The sequence below is a fragment of the Oryctolagus cuniculus genome, chromosome 1, assembly GCF_051225735.1.
Source record: "Oryctolagus cuniculus isolate XC-2025 breed Fujian yellow rabbit chromosome 1, ASM5122573v1, whole genome shotgun sequence".
In the NCBI taxonomy this organism is placed as follows: Eukaryota; Metazoa; Chordata; class Mammalia; order Lagomorpha; family Leporidae; genus Oryctolagus; species Oryctolagus cuniculus.
The window spans coordinates 85,347,643-85,369,376 of NC_142867.1; the positions used below are offsets into that span (position 1 = coordinate 85,347,643).

The following is a 21,734-nucleotide window of genomic DNA, read 5'->3' on the forward strand; positions in this document are numbered from 1 at the left end:
AAGGAGGAAGATGCCAGCCAGATCATCAGATTAATGAGCGAATTGTTCTTGGGTGCTGTGAGGAAGGTATAAGACTGGGTCTGATAATAACACAGGAATTCTACTAGAGGCCTTCTAGGATCCTCAGTAAAGTCCAGGAAGCACTTGAAGGAAGGTTTCTGTTCAGGGGGAGAAGGCAGTGGGAAGAGGAGGAAAGAATTTCCTCCCTGCCCTGCTGGGCAACCACATTATCTGGCTGTGTGCAGTGCTTTGTTTCATGCAAATTAATTTGGCAAAAACAGAAATCTTTCCTAGCCTGGAATCTTCCTCAGGGCAATGATGCGTTTACCCCATGGCAGGCTGTGTGTGTCAAGAATGAGGAATATCTCTAACGATTGTAGCTCTCAAAAGGGTGGGGATGGACAGGTGTGTGTGTGTGTGTGTGTGTGTGTGTGTGTGCATATGTTCAGATCTGTGTTCCAAATTTGATGGTAAAAGTGGAAGGAGTAGCTATGTTTTGAGGAGGATTCCTTGGTGTTTATAATTCTTGTTAATAACTGCCTTAGAGTAAAAATTGAGTCAGTTTTTCCATCCGTTCATTCATTCAGTAAATATATATGATGTGCTGTGTTTACTTACTTATCCTCTAAGCACTTGCTTAAACCTCACTCACTTATGAATTTACCCAATTCTTGCCTGTCCTCCCTCCACCCCACTCCTAAAGTGGGAGAACTCTGCTGCCCCTCTCCCTTTAAAAATTAATAGGCTTGGGGCTGGCACTGTGGCATAGCAGCTAAAGTTGCTGCCTGCAGTGCCGGCATCCCATATGGGCACCGGTTCGAGTCCCGGCTGCTCCATTTCTGATCCAGCTCTCTGCTGTGGCCTGGGAAAGCAGTAGAAGATGGCCCAAGTCTTTGGGTCCCTGAACTCATGTGGAAGACCCAGAAGGTCTTGACTCCTGGCTTCAGATCAGCCCAGCTCTGCCGGTTGCAGCTATTTGGGGAGTGAACTAGTGGATGGAAGATTCTCTTTCTCTTTCTCTCTCTGTCTCTCTCTCTAACTCTGCCTCTCTAACTGTGCCTTTCAAATAAATAAATAAATCTTTAAAAAAGTAATAGGCTTTATTTTTGAGCAGTTTTAGGTTTATAGAAAATTTGAATACAAGGTATAGGGAATCCTCATATACTCCCTACTCAGTTTCTCCTTTTTAAGTACCTTGTATTTAGTGTGATGCATTTGTTAGGGTGATGCGTCAACACTGATACATTATTATTAACTAAAGTTTGCAGTTTGCATTGGGCTTAATTGTGTTGTCCACAGCAAATGTGCAAGGTATCCGCTAGCACCATAGCTTATAGGATGTTTCGCTGCCCCCAAAATTCCTCATCCACCCCACTGTGCTTTCTCTCCTTGTTCTTCTCTGGCTCCACCCCTTCCCCCTATGTCTTCCTGGCCACACAATACTAGAGTAAGTTGACACCGACTTGACTGGAGTCAAGGTGGAGCTGGTTTTTAGGTTACCTTGCTCCACTTCAGCATCTTGGCCAACTTATCACCCAGACACCTCTAAATCTTACCAAACTTGACAAGAAATTCACCCTGTCTACCCAATGGAAAAAAACAGTAGAAGCTGAGAGGCTGTATGTGGAAAAAGTTACAAAGAATCCAGCCCTAAACTGGGCAGTTTGTTTTCCCACTGAGCTGCCTCTGGAAATTTCCCAAGAAATACCTGGATTTTAGAAATAGCTTTTGTTTCATCTTTGTGACTCACTCCTCTTGAAGAAGCCCAGGTCCTTTAATGGAGTGTTTTGGGGGTATAATTTTAGTGGTGCCACAATGTGTCTAATGAAGCGATAATTTGTGGATGCATAGGGTATATGAGGCAACAGTGGGGGCCAGTTTGGGGATCACTGAGCAAAGCCAAGACATCAGCCTGATTGAACAACTGCCCATTTCCTGGGCTCCTCTGCAGGCTGCATGCCGGGTGCTGGGGAAGCTGAGGTTGGGAAGGACACCAGCAATCATTTATGTCACTTTTCAGTCTTCAAGTGCTTGTTCAGGAAAGCAGTATGGCCTTGGGTGGTCAGTCTGGTTTGCAAGATTGTATCTAAATTTGCAGACAGAAGTTCTGTGTGAGCTGTGAAAGTTCATTTTCTGGTGGCTACTGGTCTTCTGAAGGCAACAATAAAGTTAGATTCCATATGACCTGCAGGGCCACCCCTGAGGGCAGCCAAGAAGGCCAGGACTGCCCTTGACCTTGTTCCAAGAGCTTCTCTGATGTAGCTCTTTCTCTATTCCAGATTGTGGTGAGTTGCTGTCTCATGCCTCTACAAGGCATGAAGCCCTTTATGAAGCCCCATCTACCCACTGGTCTCAGTAGGTGCTTTTCCTAACAGACCTGTTGCTACTGCATTCCTACTCATCCACAGGTCCTGCTGGACTCTTAGCTCCTTTTTTATTCACTGAGGTCTGGTCAGTTCCTGCAAAAAACGCCTGACAAAATATATAGGCTTGTTGAAGAAATGAATGAATCAAATGGGTTCTTTGTTCCCCTCAATGACACTGTTATAAACAAAGAGAAGTCTCAGTGTCCTTCTTGGCAATGTCATTGTTGCCTCAGCAAGTGTTCTCCATTTGGTCACCAATTCCTGTCAATTTTAGTCCTAAAAGGTGTCCTGAAGTCTCTAATTTCTTTATCCCTACCTAGGTTGAAAATCTGATCATTTCTTGTCAGTGTTGCCAGATAAATTACAGGATGCACATTTATGTTTGAATTTCAGAAAGACAGCAAATAACTTTTGAGTTTAAATATATCCAAAATATTTCATGGGAAATATTTATGCTAAATTATTATTTGTTGTTCATCTGAATTTGAAATGTAATTGTATTAATTTTTTTTTGCCAGGCAGAGTTAGACAGTGAGAGAGAGGCAGAGAAAGGTCTTCCTTCCATTGGTTCACTCCTCTAATGGCCATTATGGCTGGCACTACGCTGATCTGAAGCCAGGAGTTGGGTGCTTCCTCCTGGTCTCCCATGCGGGTGCAGGGCCCAAGCACCTGGGCCATCCTCCACTGCCTTCCCGGGCCACAGCAGAGAGCTGGACAGAAAGAGGAGCAACTGGGACAGAATCCAGAGCCCCAACCAGGACTAGAACCTGGGGTGCTGGTGCCACAAGTGGAGGATTAGCCAAGTGAGCCACGGTGCTGGCCCTGTATTAAAATTCTTATTCTGAAATATAACACAATTTGCCATTTCAATCATTTTCAGGAGTACGATTCAGTGATGTTAAGCACATTGATGTACAACTATCATCATTACCCTTTTCTGGAATTTTGTTATCACCACAAAAGGAAACTCTGTACCCATTAAAAACTAACCTCAGGCACAGGCATTCAGTGTAGTAGTTACAGTAACATTTGGGACACCAGAATCCCACATGGCAGTGCTTAGGTTTGAGTCCCAGCTTTGCTCCAGATTCTACCTTCCTGCTAATGTGCACCCTGGGAGGCAGCAGGTGATGGGTCAAGTAAATGGGTCCCTGTCACCCTTGTGGGAGACCTGGATTGAGTTCCTGGATCCCAGCTTTAGCCTTGGCCCAGCCCCAGGTGTTGAGATCATTTGGCAAGTGAGCTAGCAGTTGAGAGCGCTCTCTTTTTATATTTCTATCTCTTTCTCTCTCACTGTCTAAGATAAATATAATAATAATAATAATAACCTCCTGATTCCCTATATTCCCTAGCAACATCTATTATAGTTTCTGTCATGAATTTGCCTATTTCAGGTAATCTATATATATGATGTCATACACTACTTGTCCTTTTGTACCTTAACATTTTCCCCCTTAACATAATGTTTTCAAGGTTCATCCATGCTGTAGCATGTACCAGAATTTTATTCCTTTTTGGGGCTGAATACTCCCATTGCATGTATATGCCATATTTTGCTTAACTGTTTATCTTGTTTATGGACATTTGGATTGTTTCCACATTTTGGCTAATGTGAGTAATACTGATGTGAATGCTGGTGTCCAAGCACCTGCTTAAGTGCTTGCTTTCAGTCATTATGGGTTTGTATCTGGAGCTGGGGTTGCTCAATCATATGGCAACTCTATGTATAACTTTTTGATACTTTCCTTGGCAGTGGCACCATTTTATGTTCTACCAGCAAGGCACAAAGGTTCTAATTTCTTCACATTCTCACCAATATTTACCCTTTGCCACTTAAAAATATAACAATAATCTTAAGGGGTGTGAGGTGTTGCATTATAGTTTTGGTTTGCATTTGCAAAATTAATGATATTGAATGAATGTATTTTCTTGTGTTCATTAGACATTTATATACCTTATTTGGAAAAAAAAACCTGTACAAGTCCTTTGGCTATTTTTGTTTTTTTTTTGTTGTTGTTGTTAGAACAAAATGGGTATATTTCTATTAGATTATCTGATACAGAGGATAGTGTGGTACAGATGAGTAGTATGAATAACAAAAATACAAATATATATTACTTGAAACAGAGAAAAATGCTTACACATCTCATTGGATCACTAGGAAACAAACTCTTGCTTGACTGTATTTCTGAGAAAAATCAAAACTGAGGCATAAATACTCATCTTTATTTACATGTATTTGGAGACAGATAGGAAGACACTACTCAATTTCTTAAAAAATTGACCTTCCCTTTAAGGCCTGGCCACAGAATTATAAGCAATGTAAATGAATACACCATTATCAGTTTTCATATCATACTTATGACATCTGTGTATTCTGAGATCACACACATACCTGCCACTATACCTGGGAAGGGTTGCTTTATCACAGCTACATTTCAGTTCTTGGCAGGCAGGACTGAGGAAAAATAATTTGAAACAAGTATTATATCCTATTTAGAAGAGATCACTAATATTCCCATAAATAACTGGCTATAATAGAAAGACAACTGCTTGGAAATTATCTTTTTCACTTTGGTACAGTTTTCATATTTGCGATTTACATAGTTGATTCATTTCCTCATAGTACAATCCTGCCACAAAGTAATAAAGTATGAGATAACTATTATTCCTTTGATATCTGCATTTTTCAAGTTTTATACTTTATTATATTCATGGTAGTTTGGCAGTTCTTGCATTACAAAAAATGGGTAAAACTGTTCTAAAAATGTAGATGTCTATAACTACAATGGGACTAGCTGGAAAGGAGACAGGAAAAGAAAAAAGGAAGAGGAAAAAAAGGAAACACGTTCATATGCAGGGAATGTGGTTCAAGTCTTTGGATTTAAAAACAAGTTCCCTAGAGAAGCTGACTATAATGGAATTTCCAGAAAATCCCCTTTGCCCCTCACAAAGGACCTGAAAAGCCCCAAGCCAAACTTTTGAAAACTACCATTATGAGATGCTATAAATGATGATCAAAGGAGGAATGTGTCTTCCATTGAACTGTAGTTTGTAGCATGGCCTCTTTACCTGTTGGTGGATCAGTAAAAAACATTTGAAGTACTAGAAGTTCTGAAGGACAGGGGTGAAAAAAGACTAATATTTATCTGTCTAAGTCGGACAGGGCTTCACAGCTAAAAAAAATGTTCTTTGTTTCTTTTTTAAACACCCCAGGAATTTATTTCATGTTTGCTTGAATACATTTTATATAGAAATATTGAGATTGTTATCATTTACTCTAAGTGCCCCTGGTATATCACAGGGATTCCCTGAATTACAAAGGGCTGTAGATTTGGAGACATCAGAAATGGAAATCACAAGCCCAATTTTAGGACTGTTCTCAGGTTAAAGGCTTGTCTCCAGTGAAATTAGACCACTCCCTTAAAAAAATGCTCAATATGTTGAAATACTGTGTGAAAACAGCAGACATTTACAGGGTGTATTCTTTTCTGGTCTTTTGGAAAATTTAAATACTTGCAAATAAAAATTCAGCTTTGAAGTTTTCAATACTGGAAGTCTAGGGTTTGCAGCCAGGAAGGGCGGCTTTGTGTTCCTTAACTTGGACTGTCTCCCACAGGGTTCATCTTCAGTTTTGGCTTCCATTTCTCCTGCATAATCATCTCCATCCACTTCTGCATTTTCTCTCTGGAACCTCTCCAGCTGCCTTGCAAGTTCAGTCTCATCTGAACCATTTGAACGTTAAACGTACCTCTCTTTTCCTTCCTCTTCTCTTTGGTAACAGCCATAGCTTGACTGAGGACAGAGAACTTCTGTTCTGTCTGGGGTTGTTGTAGTCATCACATATTGAGGAGGAGCTGTTAGATTAATTTTGATAGGCATGGTTCCATAGAACAATTCAAACCTGCTCTCAGGGCTTCTATAGTATCAATGTCTTCATAACCATAACAAGCTATTTCTTTTCTTTTTTCTTTTCTTTCTTTTTTTTTTTTTTTGACAGGCAGAGTGGAGAGTGAGAGAGAGAGACAGAGAGAAAGGTCTTCCTTTGCCGTTGGTTCACCCTCCAATGGCCGCCACGGCTGGCGTGCTGCGGCCGGTGCACCGCGCTGATCTGATGGCAGGAGCCAGGTACTTATCCTGGTCTCCCCTGGGGTGCAGGGCCCAAGTACTTGGGCCGTCCTCCACTGCACTCCCGGACCACAGCAGAGAGCTGGCCTGGAAGAGGGGCAACCGGGACAGACTCCAGAGCCCCGACCGGGACTAGAACCTGGTGTGCCTGTGCCGGAAGGTGGTGGATTAGCCTATTGAGCCGTGGCGCTGGCCCCATAACAAGCTATTTCAATATCTGCTCGAATTTTCAGTCTGTGGAGTCAAATGCCTATTAGTGCTATTAACGAGTACTTTCAGTTCATCTTCATTCAAATCTAAACTATCTGGGGCTTGCACTGAGGCAGCCAGGGCTGTGGTGCAGTAGGTTAATCCTCCACATGCGGTGCCAGCATCCCAAAAGGGCACTGGTTCTAGTCCCGTCTGCTCCTATTCTGATCCAGCTCTCTGCTATGGCCTTGGAAACAGTGGAATATGACTCAAGAGATTAGGCCCCTGCTCCCATGTGGGAGACCCAGAAGAAGCTCCTAGTTCCTGACTTCCAATTTGCTTGGCTCCGGCCTTTGCAACCATCTGGGGTAGTGAAACAGTAGATGGAAGTCCTCTCTCTCTGTCTCTTCCTCTCACTGTCTTTAACTCTGCCTCTCAAATAAATAAATAAATAAAATATTTAAAGAAAATCTAAAATACCCAAAAATAGATGGGTCTGATACTGCATGTTTGAACGCATCATAGGCACCACATCCAGGTCTCTGGAACAGGCCTTCCAGTTGCTCACCCTTGGTGTATTCTAACACCTCAGCAACATGACAAAGAATGTTAAACACAGCTTTAGATTTTGTGAATTTGTCTTCACATTTGATTGTCTCCTCTGGAAAAACTCTTCTTTTGGACAAATCAATATATCTTTTTTTCTTTGTCCACCCTAGTGACAACTACACTTCATTCCTGCTCGTTTGAATGAGTTTGTTTATAGAACAAAGTCTTCTGGATAATTCACTCAGAAGAATCATGCCTTTGATGTTGTTTTCCAACAAGCTGATGTAAACCCCCATTTCAGCAATGGGTCCTGCACCATCACTACCTATTCTACCCCAGGAAATTTGGGTTGATAAAATCTACCACTTAGACCTGGCATTCTGAAGTATGTGTGTGAATCCCAAACTGGGGTCCCACATTGTGCCTTCCAAATGGAAAGATCCAGAAAATTTTTTAAAGATGTATTTATTTATTTGAAAGTCAGTTACACAGAGAGAGGAGAGGCAGAGAGAGAGAGAGAGAGAGAGAGAGAGGCCTTCTGGTTCACTCCCCAGATGGCTGAAATGGCTGGAGCTGAACTGATCTGAAGCCAGGAGCCAGGAGCTTCTTCTGGGTCTCCTACGTGGGTGCAGGGCCCCAAGGACTTGGGTCATCTTCTACTGCTTTCCCAGGCCACAGCAGAAAGCTGGATCAGAAGTAGAGCAGCCGGGTCTGGAACCGGCACCTGTATGGGATGCTGGCCCTGCAGGCAATGGCTTAACCTACTATGCCACAGTGCCAGCCCCTAGAAAATTTTCTAAGCAATAAACTTCAGGATAGATTTCTCTCTCTAACATTAAATATGGGGGGAGGTGTGGCAGCACTGTGGCACAGTGAGTTAAAGTCCCAGCTTGCAGCAGTGGCATCCCATATGGGTGCCAGTTTGAGTCCTGGTTGCTCCACTTCCGATACAGCTCTCTGCTATGGCCTGGGAAAGCAGTAGAAGATGGCCCAAGTATTTGGACCCCTCCTCCACGTGGGAGACCTGGAAGAAGCTCCTGGCTCCTGGCTTCAGATCAGCTCAGTTCTAGCCATTGTGGTCATTTGGGGAGTGAACCAATGGAATGGAAGGCCATTGAACATTATCATCTTCAGACTAGAGAACCTGAATCTTAAACACTCCAACCACTTGGCTATAGGTGGTGTGGTGGTGAATTTATACTCTGATCCTCAATTACCACTCCAGAAGTTTTTCAATTGAAACTGATGGCTTTCAATACATGTAATAAAAATCTGTTGCCTGTCTGTAGTTGTAGCAAACACAGTATAGAAGCTGTTGGAATAGTGATCTTTCACATAAGCTCATAAAGCACTGTCAGAAGATTCTCTCCAAGACTTCAAGCTTTCATCTATTTCTTCTGGCTGGGGATCACTTGCTTTTTTTCTGTAAGTGATCAAACTTAATGAAATTTTGTTTCTTGGATCTAAAAACCTGCTTTTACCCATGTCACTGTGCTCTGTAATTGAGAACTGATCTTCATATCCTTCTATCTTCACAGGTGTGAACTGATCCATGTTGTACAGGGAAAATGCATGTGCTGCCCCTTCTGTGAGAAGACTGCCATTATTCATTTAATACCTCGTTAAATTTCCCTGGGGGTGCTGGGGTGATGAATGTAGCAGCTATGGGTGCCTTTTCCTCATCTGACATTTGATCCTTGAAGTTGGCATCTCAGGCTGCTCTGTTTTGCCCATTTTTGAATTAGATTCTTTCATTTTGTTATTGTTGAATTGGAGGAGCTCTTTATATATTTTAGAAATCAATCCCTTATGATATTACATGATTTGAAAATATTTTCTCTCATTATGTAGATTGTCTTTTCAGGGATCTGTATTTCTATTTGTTGAATCTGTGCATTAAATATGTGTTTTTCTATATCATTGGTTCTCAATCAGGATGAGTTTGTCCCAAAAGGACATTTAGAAACATCTGGATAAATTTTTTTCAAAAAGATTTATTTATTTATTTATTTGAAAGTCAGAATTACACTGAGAGAGAAGGAGAGGCAGAGGCAGAGAGAGAGAGAGAGAGAGAGGGAGGTCTTCCATCTGCTGGTTCACTCCCCATTTGGTTGCAATGGCCAGAGCTGCACTGGTCTGAAGCCAGGAGCCAGGAGCTTCTTCTGGGTCTCCCACATGGGAGTAGGGGCCCAAGGGCTTGGGCCATCTTCTGCTGCTTTCCCAGGTCACAGCCGAGAGCTGAATTGGAAGTGGAGCAGCCAGGACACAAACCAAACTCCATATGGTATGCCTGCATTGCAGGCGGCAGCTTTACCTGCTACACCACAGCACCAGCCCCTGGAGACATATTTTAATACCTCAAACTTGGGAGGATTGCTACTAGTATTTTAGTGGATAGGAGCCAAGGATACTGCTAAAATTTCACAATACACAATACTGCTAAAATTTCTCTTTTCTAACAAACACTGTCCAGTCCAAAATGTCAACAGTGCCGAGGCTAAGAAATTCTGTAGACTGCTGATTCTTAGATCACCACCTTCTAAGATCTTTGCAAGTGGCAGCTTCCAGGATGACACTGATATTAGAGCTTCTTTCACAGTCTTCTGAGACTCAGGTTTACTGCTGTTAGTGGATAAAAGAAACCTGTGGCAGCAGCAGGAGCAAGATCACTGTGAGAGGTATTTACAAAAACAGCTGTTCCCTGGAGACAAAGTAGCCATGAACTTGCTTGACTCTCAGAGCTTCTGATGTGAAGCATAAGACAAAGTAAGTGTGTACTGAGCAACAATCCTATGACCTAGGTACTGTCCTAGGCACTTTGACAAGTATAATCTAATTTAATACAACAATGATTTTAGGCACTATTCCCCTTTTACAAAAGGAGTCTTTAAAAAGTCCATGGAAGGTGTGTATTATAAGACATATAATGAAGAAACTATATGTGGATTTAAAAATTTTTTTACACCAAAACAAATTTATCTTTTAATGACATTTTCCCACGAACTCTTTGAAGTACTCTTAGAAATGAATAAATTAAGATTTAGAAGGGTTTTAACTTTATTAAGTGCTTCTTAGGTTAGGTTTTTTTTTTTTGTTCCACTTATATATCCTTCATACCAATGTGTATAGTATTTATAGTCTAATACGCACTAGAATCCATTTACTAGTGTTTTAATTCCATTTTTTAAAATATACCCCCCAAATATTCCTACTATTATTCTTTTATTAAATTAATGCTTCCTTGTTCGAGATGTGATCACATGTGCCTGCCATCACCACCTGCTGTGATGTGATATAGCCAAGAGAGTCCTCAGCAGAAGTGAGTCCATACAGCCACCATGCCCTTGAACTTATGAGCTAAATAAACCTATTTTTTCATAAGTAGCCTCTTTCAGATATCCTGCTATGGTTGTGAAAACTGACTAATAAATAAGGTCTAACATGTGTCAAGTGACACTTCCAGAAAGAAAGAAATAAAAACATTTGAATTATAAAATATGAAATTTTCTAGAACTAAAGACATTCATAGGCAAAGAGTATGACATATCCAAGCAATTTTTAAAAAAATCAATGTCTTGGCATATTGTGTTGAAATCATAACATAGCAAAGACATAAAAAATATACTGAAAGTTACCAGAAGGAACAGTTGGATCACTGCAAAAGAATGGTAAGTAGACTGTCAGAAAGCTTCCAAAGAGTAGCATCAGAGGCAAGAAAAACAGTATCTTCAAAATACTGAAAGAAGACAACTTAAAATACTAGCTAACCCATCATCTATGGAAAAAGTTAAGACATTTTTACACAAACAAAGGGGAGCATATAAAGTACATTCATTAGCAGTAAAGAAAGTAAATCCAGAGGGAAGGAATGATAGGTAAGAATGAAAATTGAGGTGAAAAAGGAAAGAGATCTGGGGTGGGTTCTAGGCTCAGTGTTGTCTGATATACCTCGATGAGAATCACCTTAATCACTTCGAGGACACACCCTCAAGAGCCTAAGGATCTCTTTTTAAATTTTTATTTATTTTACTTATATAAAGTGGACAATTTTTATCAATTTCATATAAACAGATTTAAGAACATAATGATACTTCCAACCATACCCTCCCTCCTGCCCCTTCTCCTGGCCTCCATCCTCCTTCTTTTCTTATGTTTTCTTTTAATTTTTACAATGACAAACTTTCAGTTGATTTTATAACCACAAATTGAACCTTCCACTAAATAAAGAATTCATAAGTAGTAAGTAGAAAAACCACTGTTCCTCAAGAGTATAGACAAGAGCTGTAAACAATAATTAAATCTCAAAGTGTCAATTTTGCTCAGATACATTACTTCTTCTGTACTCTGTATATTAATTACCACAAATCACAGAAAACATGATATTTGTCTTTTTGGGGCAGGATTATTTCAGTAAGCATAATGATTTCCAGTTGCATCCATTTTGTTGAAAAAGATAGGATTTCATTCTTTTTTTATGGCTGAGTAGTATTCTATAGTGTATATATATATAGCATTTTCTTTATGATGGACAAGTGGGTTGATTCCTTATCTTAGCTATTGTGAATTGAGTTGCAATAAACATGGGGGTACAGACAACTCTTTCATGTACTTATTTCATTTTGTTTGGGTGAATTTCCAGGAGAGGGATGGCTGGATCATATGGTAGAACTATTTTCAGATCTCTGAGAAATCACCATACTGTCTTCCATAATGATTGCACTAGTTTACATTATTACATTATTAGTTTATATTATTGTTACTTTATTACATATTAGTTTACATTATTACATTAACAAAAACATTGTGGTTTTTGTTTGCATTTCCCTGATGGCTAGTGATCCTGAGCATTTTTTCTTGTGTCTGTTGACCATTTGAATTCCATCCTTTGAAAAATGCCTGTTCATTTCCTTTGCCCATTTCTTAACTGGATTGTTTGTTTTGTTGAGTTTTTTTTTTTAACTCTTTTAGATCCTGTATATTAATCCTTTATCAGTTTTATAGTTTGCAGTTATTTTCTCCTGTTCTGTCAGTTGCCTCTTGACTTTGTTGAGGGTTTCCTCTGCAGTGCAGAAGCTTCTCAATGTAATCATGGTTGTCTATTTTTACTTTTACTGCCTGTGCTTTTGGGGTCTTTCCCAAGAAGTCTTTGCCTCTGCCAATATCTTGCAGTGTTTCCCTGATGTTTTCCTCTAGTAATTTTATGGTATCAGGTAATAGATTTAGGTCTTTGATCCATGTGAGTTCATTATTGTATAATGTGTAAGGTAGGGGTTTTGTTTTGTACTTCTGCATACAAAGATCTAATTTTCCCAGAACCATTTGTTGAAGGGACTAGCCTTTCTCCAGGGATTTATTTAGTTATTTTATCACAGGTTAGGAGATACAGATGTTTGGATTAATTTCTGGGCTTCTATTCTGTTCCATTAGTCTGCATGTTTATTTTTGTGCCAATACCAGGGTGTTGTAATTATAACTGCCCTATTGTATGTCTTTAAATTTTGTATTTTTATGTCTCTAGCTTTGTTCTTTCTTTTAACATTGCTTTAGCTATTCTGGATCTCTTAAGTTTCCATATGAATTTTAGCATTGTTTTTTCTAGATCTGAGAAAAATGTCATTGGTATTTTGATTTGGATTACATTGAATCTATAAATTGCTTTGGGTAGTATAGAATTTTGATGATATTAATCCTTATAATCCACAAACATGGAAGATTTTTACATTTTTTGGTATCTCTTCTCTCTTTAATTCTTTGTAATTGACATTGTAGAGATCTTTCATCTCTTTGGTTAAGCCTAAGGAACTCTTACTAGGCCCTACCTCTGTGAGGTTCCACCATCACCTAACATTGCCTGAATCACAAGAATTCTGAAGGAAAAAAACATATCCAAACCATAGCAGGCTTTAATTTTTCCTATCTCAGCCACTCTTTCATATTGCCCATCTTGTTGTCTCTTTCTGCTTCATTTTGTTATTTTTATATCCAATTATTTTATTCATTTAACATGTTAATTTGAAAATTCTCAAAAGTTTAAAAACATTGAAAAACATATACAGTTTCACATTATTTATGTATTATTTGAGTAGCAGTTCCAATAGCATGTAGATATTGCCATGGAGGAAACACAGTGTGAAGGCTATGAGTCACTGCCTCTTAAATGACAAACAGTAATGCATGTGCTCTCATATTCCAACACAGAGTGTGTACATAGACTTCAGCACCTTTAATTTTGTGTTTGATCTTATTATTTTCAAAACTTTCTGCATTTTGAATCTCTTATTTATTTTAATTTATACAAGGTGAACAAATTTCATGTATTTCATTAAATCTCTTTACAACTTAACTTTACCCATAATTAAGCTGTCTTCTGTTACTATTTTAAGCATTCAAATATTAGCCATATGGTTAGCTAATGTCCACAAATCTAAAACTGCAAAATAAAACTACTTAGCCAATTTCTGAAGGACATATATTTTAAACTTCAAAACCACCAAGTGCTTTGTGAGTAGTGTGAGTTCTATGTAGAGAGAGGTGGCAATTCTTCAGTTTCCATGCTGTGGACAAACTTTTCAGAAAAGTGTGTGAAAAAAATGGCTGACAAAATTTGTAAAAATTTTTTCAAAAATTAATCAAGAATTATAAGAGAAAATATTCTCCAATTCTAATTTTATTTGTACTTGGAAAATACATCAGAAATCTCCATATGCCCATGACCAAGGTTAATTTCAATATATACTATGACTCCAATTTACATAGTTTGCTCTGAACAACAAAGAGGGAAATGCCTGTGGACTACCAGCTGGCCTTGACACCTGGGATGCATTACTGCTTGCTTGTTCATGATGATGCATGATTTTCATTTGCCTTTTATCACCTGGCCAGCTTTCTGAGCGTAATAGTGACTGTGAGCCAATGCAGCTGTGGGTAGAGCTGTAAAGCAGCATGTCAGCTGAAGAGAAACATGGCCCACATAATTGAAAACCAGAATTACCACCCAAATCACCACCAAGATGAACTGGACTGATGTGTTTACCTTGATGGTGCATGCTGGCTTTAGTTTAAAGGTGGCAGAGCCAGGCTTAAAGCACTTAGCATGTGTTCTTTGTATTGGAAGGTTCCAATATCTGACATAAAAATGACATCTGTAGGCATTGCAGCTTTGGAAATTATCATACAATTATTATACAAGTTATCATACAAATTATCATATCTGACCTTGGAATAAGTTCTGCATAGGTCAAGCTGATATATGTCAAGTTGGTATATATATTATATATACATATTATAAATATATAGAGACAGAGAGATATTTCATCAGAAGTGGACAAAGAACACTTCTCCCAGCTGATTTTTCATTGTGCCAAATTTGTGCAATATGTGTATCCAGTAAAGCAGTTAGCCAAGTTAAACCAAGTTAGTGGTTTAATTCTGAAATCTCCAATAATCAAATGACTCCGAACAAGGACCTAGCCAATCCTACTCATAAATGCATAATGGAGTTGTTCATGAGTCTTCCAGTGGGGTTGCTCTTAGCAGCAGCATGGGGACCACTTTCCCTGTAATTGATTAGCAGCCCCTCCCAGTTAGTTTTTTATGATTAATCATCCAGTTGATTTATTCTTTCTTTAGGTGTCTAATAAGCTGTTTGAATCATCTACTATTGGTAATTTCAGTGACTGCCTTTTTATTTTTAAAGATCTTATTTTAAAAATCTAACCATTGCTTTCATTATACCCTTTTCTTATTTTTTTTTTTTTTGACAGGCAGAGTGGACAGTGAGAGAGAGAGACAGGTCTTCCTGCGCCATTGGTTCACCCTCCAATGGCCGCCGCTGCAGCCGGCGCACCGCGCTGATCCTGGCAGGAGCCAGGAGCCAGGTGCTTTTCCTGGTCTCCCATGGGGTGCAGGGCCCAAGCACCTGGGCCATCCTCCACTGCACTCCCTGGCCATAGCAGAGAGCTGGCCTGGAAGAGGGGCAACCGGGACAGAATCCAGCGCCCCAACCGGGACTAGAACCCGGTGTGCCGGCGCCGCAAGGTGGAGGATTAGCCTATTGAGCCACGGCGCCGGCCCCTTTTCTTATTTTTTATTGATTAATAAGTTTTTTTAAAAAAGATTTTATTTATTTGAAAGAGAGAGAGAGAGAGAGATACATCCACCTCTTCCATCCACTGGTTCACTCTCCAAATGGCCATAATGGCTGAGGGCTGGCCCAGGCCAAAGCCAGGAGCCAGGAGCTTCCTCTGGATCTCCCGTGTGAGTGCAGAGCCCCAAGTATTTGGACCATCCTCTGCTGCTTTCCCAGGCACATCAGCAGTGAGTTGGATAGGAAGAAGAGTAGCTGGGACTCGAACTGGTGCCCATATGGTATGCTGGATCGGCAGAAGGCAGCTTAACCTGCTGTACCAGAGGACCAGGCCCTGAGTTATTTCATATCTTTTAGATAGTGGTTCTATTATCTCAAATTTCTACTAATCATGCTATTTACTGTGTCTTCCAACTCGTGAACATGGTCAATTTTTCCTTTGTGTTTTTAACATTTTGATGAACTTCCTTCTTTTTCTCATAAGGAAACTTCAAGGTATGGGCTGTGAGAGCCTCCCATCACAGTGCTTCTGATTTACTTCTGTAAAAATTAAGCAATGTGTCACTAGCTTGGATTAATTATAAGGAGAATTTCTTGGCCTAGGAATTCTGGGACTATGAGAATAACCAAAGACAAATAACCAAGAAAAAAAATGAATCATTAAGTTCCCGTGAAATACAGCCCTTAGTTTTCAAATTTTCAACTGAGAGTATTTTTATTTTTAATCCTATTTAGACTCCAGGAAAAACCAGTGAAGTTCTTTGTTGTCATTCATTGTTGTGGATTTTTTTAAAATTTCTTGTTCACTTTTTCTGCTGGAAGTGATCCTGGCTCTGTGTGTGTGTGTGTGTGTGTGTCTGTGTGTGTGTGTTGGAGGGGGTTTTCAGCTCCAACTTGGTCTTTGCAGGACCAAGAATTGAGCTCCAGTGCTCAGCAGATGGTAAATTCTAAGCCCCTCAGTTACTGAGTTCTATCATTAACTCAGGGAAGTCACAAAGTTAGCTCACACTATTCACTTTCCTCATTGTTCTATGACTTTGTTTTATCTCTGATATCTCTTTATTTCTCCTTTTATCTTAAGAGTTCATCTATGCCTTTAAAATAACAATATTTTATGCAGAACTATACTGTTTTACTGTTACAAACTTTATACATTTCACAATCACAACTTTAGAAACATGGTAATCCTTCCCACAGTGCCCGCACATCCACCCACATTCCCACCCCTCTTCCTCCTCCCTCTCTTATTCTCACTCTTATTTTTTTTACCAAGATCTATTTTCAATTGACTTTATACATATATGATTAACTCTATGTTAAGTATTCAACAAGTAATATAAAAAACATACAAACAGTAAAAAATGTTCCTCAAAAGTCAAGAGAAGGGCTGTTCAAAGTAATTGCTGCTAAAACTGTCAGTTTCAATTCTACAGGTTGTCTTTTAGGTGCTCTATTAGTTATCACAGGTCAGGGAGAACATATAGTATTTGTCCCTTTGGGACTGGCTTATTTCACTAAGTATGATGTTTTCTAGTTTTATCCATTTTGTTGCAAATTACTGGATTTCATTTTTCACTGCTGTAGTATTCCATGGTGTATATATCACATAATTTCCTTATCCAGTCTTCAGTTGATGGGTATTTGGGTTGATTCCATGTCTTTGCTATTGTGAATTGAGCTGCCATAAACATGGGTGTACAGATAGCATGTATGCTGATTTCATTTCCCTAGGATAAATTCTCAGGAGTGGGATGATTGGGTCATATGGTAGCTCTATATACAGATTTCTGAGGCATCCCCATACTGTCTTTCACAGTGGCTTTACCAGCTTACATTCCCACTAACAGTGTATTAGGGTACATTTTTCTGCACATCCTTGCCAGCATTTGTTATTTGTTGATTTTTGTATGAAAGTCATTCTAACGGTGGTGAGGTGACCTCATTGTGGATTTCATTTGCATTTCCTTGACAGCTAGTAATTCTGAGTATTTTTTCATGTTTCTGTTGGCCATTTGGATTTTCTCTTTTGAAAATGGCTGTTTGTGTCCTTTGCCCATTTCTTAGCTGGGTTGTTTATTTGGTTGTTTTTGAGTTTCTTGATCTCTTTATAAATTCTGGCTATTAATGCTTTATCAGTTGCATAGTTCGTAAATAATTTCTCCCATTCTGTCGGTTGCCTCTTCACTTCGTTGATTGTTTCTTTTGCAGTGCAGAAGCTTCTCAATTTGATGTAATTGCATTTGTCAATTTTGGCTTTGATTGCTTGTGCCTCTGGGGTCTTTTCCAAGAACTCTTTGCCTATGCCAATGTCTTGCATGGTTTCACAATGTTCTCTACTAATTTGATGGGTCATAGATTTAGGTCTTTATTTTGTGTGGATTTTAGTGAAAGTTGTAAGGTGGGGGCCTTGCTTCATGCTTCTGCATGTGGCCACCCAGGTTTCTCAGCACAATTTGTTGAAGAGACTGTCTTTGCTCCAGGTTTTGATTTTAGTTCCTTTGTCAAAAATAGGTTGGATGTAGATACCTGGATTGCTTTCTGGTGTTTCTATTGTGTTCACTGGTCTATTCATCTGTTTTTAAACCAATACCAGGCTCTTTTGATTAAATTGCACTGTAGTATGTCTTGAAATCTTTCTCTGCATCTATTGAGATAATCATATGGTTTTTCTTCAGCAGTGTGTTAATGTGATGTATCACATTGATTGATTTGTGAATGTTGAACCATCCCTACACAACAGGGATAAATCCCTCTTGGTCTGGGTAAATGATCTTCAAGATGTGTTGTTGGATTCAATTCACTAATATTTTGTACAGAATATTTTGCATCTATGTTCATCAGGGAAATTGGTTTGTGTTTCTCTTTGTCTGTTGTCTGTTTTTCAGGTTTAGGAACGAAGGTGATTCTGGCCACATAGAAAGAATTTGGGGCCAGTGCTGTGGCTCACTAGGCTAATCCTCTGCCTTATGGCGCTGGCATACCGAGTTCTAGTCCCGGTTGGGGCACCGGATTCTGTCCCGGTTGCCCCTCTTCCAGGCCAGCTCTCTGCTGTGGCCCGGGAGTGCAGTGGAGGATGGCCCAAGTCTTTGGGCCCTGCACCCGCATGGGAGACCAGGAAAAGCACCTGGCTCCTGGCTTCAGATAGGCGTGATGCGCTGTCTGGTAGAATTTAGTGGTGAAACCTTCTGGTCCTGGGCTTTTCTTTGTTGTGAGGGCCTTTACTACTTTTTTTCTTTTTTCTTTTTTTCACTTTTATTTAATAAATATACATTTCCAAAGTACAGCTTTTGGATTACAGTGACTATTTCACCCATAATTTACCTCCCACCCACAACCCTCCAATCTCCCGCTCCCTCTCTCTTTCCATTCACATCAAGATTCATTTTCAATTCTCTTTATATACAGAGGACCAGTTTAATATATATTAAGTAAAGATTTCAACAGTTTGCACCCACATAGAAACACAAAGTGAAAAATACTGTTTGAGTACTAGGTATAGCATTAATTCACATTGTACAACACATTAAAGACAGAGATCCTATGTGAGGAGTAAGTGCACAGTGACTCCTGTTGTTGATTTAACAATTGACACTCTTGTTTATGGCATCAGCAATCACCCTAGGCTCTTGTCTTGAGTTGCCAAGGCTATGGAAGCCATTTGAGTTTGCCAACTCCGATCTTATTTAGACAAGGTCATAGTCAAAGTGGAAGTTCTCTCCTCCCTTCAGAGAAAGGTATCTTATTCTTTGATGGCCCGTTCTTTCCACTGGGATCTCACTCACAGAGATCTTTCATTTAGGTCCTCTTTTTTTTTTTTGCCAGAGTGTCTTGGCTTTCCATGCCTAAAATACTCTCATGGAATTTTTAGCCAGATCCGAATGCTTTAAGGGCTGATTCCGAGGCCAGAGTGCTGTTTAGGACATCTGCCATTCTATGAGTCTGCTGTGTATCCCACTTCCCATGTTGGATCGTTCTCTCCCTTTTTTATTCCATCAATTAGTATTTGTAGACACTAGTCTTGTTGATGTGATTCCTTTGACTCTTAATCCTATCATTATGATCAATTGTGAACTGAAACTGATCATTTTGGCTAGTGAGATGGCATTGGTACATGCCATCTTGTTGGGATTGCATCTATGTTCTTCAGGGATATTGTCTGTAATTTTCTTTCAGTGCTGCATCTTTCTCCAGCTTAGGGATTAATTTGATCCTGGCTTTATAGAAAGAATTTGGGAGGATTCCCTCTTTTTTGATTATTCTGAATAGTTTGAGAAGAATTGGAGTTAGTTCTTCTTTAAATGTCTGGTAGAATTCAGCAGTGAATCCATCTGGTCCTGGGCTTTTCTTTGTTGGGAGGGACTTTATTACTGATTCAATTTCTGTCTCAGTTATGGGTCTGTTTATGTTTTCTATGTCTTCATGGTTCAATTTAGTAGGTTGTGTGTGTCCAGGAATCTATCTATTTCTGATAGATTTCCCGGTTTGCTGACTTACAACTCTTTGTAATAATTTCTGATGATTCTTCTTATTTCCTTTTTCATCCCTGATTTTATTGATTTGTGTCTTTTCGCTTCTTTTTTTAGTCAGTTGGGTGTGTCAATTTTGATTATTTTTTCAAAAAGCCAGCTCTTTGTTGGGCTGATCTTTTGTAATGTTTTTTTTTGTTGTTGTTGTTTTTGTTTTGTTTTGGTTTGGTTTTTTTTTGATTCAATCATGTTGATTTCTTCTCTGATTTTAATGATTTCTCTTCTCCTACTAGATTTGGGTCTGGTTTGCTGCAGTTTTTCTAGATCTTTGAAAGCTTGTTTATTTGGTGCCTTTCTAATTTCTTGATGTAGGCACCTATTGCTATAAACTTTCCTCTTAACACTGCTTTTGCTGTATCCCATAAGTTTTGATATGTTGTGCTGTTATCCTCATTTACTTCCAGAAAGTTTTTGATTTCCTGAGTTGCTAATTTCCAACTTCATTCCACTGTGGTCTGAGAAGCTGCATGGCATGATTCTAATTCTTTTGAATTTGCTAAGACTTGCTTTATGGCTTAGTATATGGTCAGTCCTAGAGTAGGTTCCATGTACTGCTGAGAAGAATGTAAATTCTTTAAATGTAGGATTGAAAGTTCTGTAGATATTTGTTAGATCCATTTGGGCTATAGTGTCGATTAAATCTGCTGTTTCCTTTTTGATCTTCTGTCCAGATGATCTGTCTATTTCTGAGAGTGTAGTATTGAATTCCCCTAGTACTATTGTATTGGGGTCTAAGTCTCCCTTTAAGTCCCTTAACAAATCTTTTAAATAAACCGGTGCCCTGTAATTAGGTGCATGTACATTTATAATGGTTACATCTTCCTGTTGAATTGATCCCTTAATCATTATATAGTGTCCCTCTTTGTCTCTCTTAACAGTTTTTGTATTAAAGTTTATTTTGTCTGATATTAAGATGGCTACACCCGCTTTTTTTTTGGTTTCTGTTTGCATAGAATATCTTTTTCCAGCCTTTCACGTTCCGTCTGCATGCATCTTTGTTGGAAAGATGTGTTTCTTCTAAGCAGCAAACAGATGAGTTTTGTTACTTAGTCTGTTCAGCCAATCTGTGTATTTTAACTGGAGAGTTGAGGACATTAACATTCAATGTGACTATTGGTAAGTAGTAACTTTGCCCTGCCATTTTCCCAAGACATTTCTAATATATGCTTTGAACTTCCTGTGATCTTTTACTGGGAGATTTTCTTTACCTTCTTTCATATTGATGACTGTGTTTCTCTGTTTCTGTGTGTAACACATCTTTAAGCATCTTTTGCAGGGCTGGACGAGTAGCTACAAATTATTTCAATTTCTGTTGGCTGTGAAAGGTCTTTATTTCACCTTCATTCACAAATCAGAGCTTTGCAGGATATAATATTCTGGGCTGGCAGTTTTTCTCTCTTAGCACCTTGGCTGTATCTCGCCGTTCCCTCCTAGCTTATAGGATTTCTGATGAGAAGTTTGCTGTGAGTCTAATTGGAGATCCTCTGAGAGTAATCTGACGTTTATCTCTTGCACATTTTAGAATCTTTTCTTTATGTTTCACTGTGGTGAGTTTGATTACAACATGTCATGGTGAGGATCTCTTTTGGTCATGTTTATTAGGGGTTATGTGAGCTTCCTGTACTTGGATGTCTCTGTCCTTCTCCTAACCTGGGAAATTTTCTGCTGGTATCTCACTAAAAAGGCCTTCTAATCCTTTCTCTCTCTCTCCATGCCTTCAGGAACTTCTAGAACCCGAATGTTAGTTTTTTAATAGTATCCTGTAGATTCCCAACAATATTTTTTAGATTTCTAATTTCCTCTTCTTTTCTTTGGTTTGACTGTATACTTTCCTGTGCTCTGTCTTCTAGGTCTGATATTCTCTCTTTTACTTCACCCATTCTGTTTTTA

The 21,734-nt window shown here is 39.2% G+C and overlaps 2 pseudogenes; both read right to left on the bottom strand.

Annotated features, from left to right (window-relative positions):
• Nucleotides 1–5,801: 5,801 nt before the first annotated feature.
• Nucleotides 5,802–7,611, bottom strand: LOC100350462 (eukaryotic translation initiation factor 2 subunit 1 pseudogene; annotated as a pseudogene).
• A 687-nt stretch (nt 7,612–8,298) lies between these two features.
• Nucleotides 8,299–8,943, bottom strand: LOC100350222 (F-actin-capping protein subunit alpha-1 pseudogene; annotated as a pseudogene).
• Nucleotides 8,944–21,734: the final 12,791 nt, after the last annotated feature.